Below are 2,156 nucleotides of genomic sequence, written 5' to 3'. Positions count from 1 at the left end.
CACCAAGGAGCGCTCTGAAGTGTGCTCCAAGGTGCGGCGTGCACGAAGTCGGAGCCCGGTTTGCCCCGGGTGCGCACCTCGCGTGCACCTTCGCCGCGGTGGGCACCATGGCGTGCACGAAGTCGGAGCCCGGTTTGCCCCGGGTGCGCACCCCGCGTGCACCTTCGCCGGGGTGGGCACCTCGGCTGGGTTGCGCGCCCTGGTGCGCACCAAGGAGCGCTCCGAAGTGTGCTCCAAGGTGCGGCGTGCACGAAGTCGGAGCCCGGTTTGCCCCGGGTGCGCACCTCGCGTGCACCTTCGCCGCGGTGGGCACCTTGGCTGGGTTGGGCACCATTGAGCGCTCCGAAGTGTGCTCCAAGGTGCGCACCATGGCCCTCCAAGGTGCGCAGCATGGCGTGCACGAAGTCGGAGCCCGGTTTGCCCCGGGTGCGCACCTCGCGTGCACCTTCGCCAGGGTGGGCACCTCGGTGCGCACACCTTCTCAATGTTTTCTTGCCTTTTCTGGAAATTGGTGAAGGCAGCGCATCAAAGGTGCGCACCTCGGTGTGCTCCGAGGTGCGAACCCGAGAGCGCTCCGAGGTGCCCACGAAGTCGAAAGTCGGGTTAATTGCATTGTTTTCCCCGGGTGCGCTCCGAGGTGCGCAACATCGGTGCGCACCAAGGAGGGCTCCGAAGTGTGCTCCAAGGTGCGCACGATTCGGAGCTCGGTTTGCCCGGGGTGCGCACACCTTGGCTGGGTTGCGCACCCTTTGTGCGCTCCAAGGTGCGCACGAAGTCGGAGCTCGGTTTGCCCCGGGTGCGCACCTTCGCCAGGGTGCGCACCTTGATGCGCACGCCTTGGCTGGGCTGCGCACCTTGGTGGGCGCCATGGTGCGCACCTTTCGTGCGCTCCAAGGTGCGCACGAAGTCGGAGCTCGGTTTGCCCCGGGTGCGCACCTTGGTGGGCGCCATGGTGCACTCCGAGGTGCCCAAGATTGGTGCGCACCAAGGAGCGCTCCGAAGTGCGCTCCAAGGTGCGCAGGTGCGCGCGAAGTCGAAAGTTGGGTTAATTGTCCGGTTTGCCTCGGGTGCGCACCTTGCGTGCACCTTCGCCAGGGTGGGCGCCTTGGTGCGCACACCTTGGCTGGGCTGCGCACCCGGGCGCGCACACCTTGGCACCCGCGTTTCCTTCATTTTAAATTTTTTTTTTTTACAATCTCTCAAGTGGGAAATTCTATAATCTCAACTTTTTTTGCCTTTTCAGGAAACTTTTGAATGGAGCGCATCATTGGTGCGCTCCGAAGTGTGCTCCAAGGTGCGCACCTCTGGTGTGCTCCAAAGCTCTCTCCAGCTGCGTGCACCTGCCCCGGCCGCGCACCCGGCCCCGCCCAGCTTCGCTCACCTGTCCCGGGCGTCTGGTGCGGAACCTTAGAGTAAGAAACATCACCGTGCACCTTGGCCAACGTGCGCGACTCGACCGAGCGCGCACTGGCCGAGGTGCACACCGATTTCACCTGGGTGCGCGCGCAGCACCTCGGGCGCACCGGGGTGCGCGCACAACGCCCGGGTTGCACCGTGGCCTGTGTGCTCGGGGCGCCTCGGGTGCGCGCTCGGTGTCGCCCCCCGCGCGCGCGGTAGTGCGGGCAGCGCACCCCGGCCCGGCCCGGCCCCGACGAGAACGCAAACGGGCAAAAGGTTTATTCAAATAGCATTGCGACGCCCGGCGAAAAACTAAGAAAGGGTGCAACACCGGGACTTCCCGGGAGGTCACCCATCCCAGTACTACTCCGGCCCAAGCGCGCTTAACTGCGGAGTTCTGATGGGATCCGGTGCACTAACGCTGGTATGATCGCACCCGTTATGAGCTTGTCGCAGTGTGTACTTAGCAAACCGCGACCCACGTGCGAATCCACCCCGGCCACCCACCCCCGTCGAGGTGCACACCCTCCCTCGCGAAGTGCGCCCCGTTCGCCAAGTGTGAGCCCTGCCCGGGTGCGCGCACCTTGCTAGGGCGTCGGGTGTGCACCCGGCCCGGCCTACGTGCGTGCACCTGGACGGGGCGTCGTGTGCGTGCAGTGTCCCGTCTGCAACGCGGTGCCCACACACCACCTCGGGCGCAACGACCTGCGCTCACATGTGGGCCGAGTGCACCTTGGTGCATGTTCGGGGCGCCTCGG

At 65.6% G+C, this 2,156-nt stretch overlaps 1 non-coding gene across 1 annotated transcript; it reads right to left on the bottom strand.

The window, feature by feature from the left end:
• Positions 1-1,717: 1,717 nt before the first annotated feature.
• Positions 1,718-1,836, bottom strand: LOC131863394 (5S ribosomal RNA). Its single transcript, XR_009362315.1, has one exon. It is a non-coding gene; the product is annotated as a 5S ribosomal RNA (ribosomal RNA).
• Between the last annotated feature and the right edge of the window lie 320 nt (positions 1,837-2,156).

The sequence above is a fragment of the Cryptomeria japonica genome, unplaced genomic scaffold, assembly GCF_030272615.1.
Source record: "Cryptomeria japonica unplaced genomic scaffold, Sugi_1.0 HiC_scaffold_61, whole genome shotgun sequence".
Classification (NCBI taxonomy): Eukaryota; Viridiplantae; Streptophyta; class Pinopsida; order Cupressales; family Cupressaceae; genus Cryptomeria; species Cryptomeria japonica.
Note: the sequence above shows the minus strand (reverse complement) of the source record. Positions and strands in the feature narration are given on the sequence as shown.